General features: G+C 75.9%; 1 protein-coding gene across 1 annotated transcript in view; it reads left to right on the forward strand.

The window, feature by feature from the left end:
- NUDT16L1 (nudix (nucleoside diphosphate linked moiety X)-type motif 16-like 1) overlaps window positions 1-216 on the forward strand; it is a 3,568-nt gene that overhangs the window by 365 nt on the left and 2,987 nt on the right. The window lies entirely within an intron of this gene.

The raw sequence follows: 216 nt of genomic DNA on the forward strand, positions 1-216 counted from the left end.
TGTGGGCGTGGCGGACGTGCCAGAGGGGGCGGTTCCCCTGCCCTCGCCCGCCTCCCTCCCGGCGTGCTCTTCGGCGCGCCCATCCCCTCAGCTTTGATCTCATTGGACGCGGGCGCCGCCGGCCCCCGGGCGGCCGTTGCCTAATATGGCGAGCGACGCGGGCAGCAGCGTCCGCTGCCATTGGCTGCTCGCCCCGGATGGCCGCCCCCCCCCCGC

Source organism: Haliaeetus leucocephalus, unplaced genomic scaffold, assembly GCF_000737465.1.
Source record: "Haliaeetus leucocephalus isolate CR32 unplaced genomic scaffold, Haliaeetus_leucocephalus-4.0 Scaffold636, whole genome shotgun sequence".
NCBI classification, from domain to species: Eukaryota; Metazoa; Chordata; class Aves; order Accipitriformes; family Accipitridae; genus Haliaeetus; species Haliaeetus leucocephalus.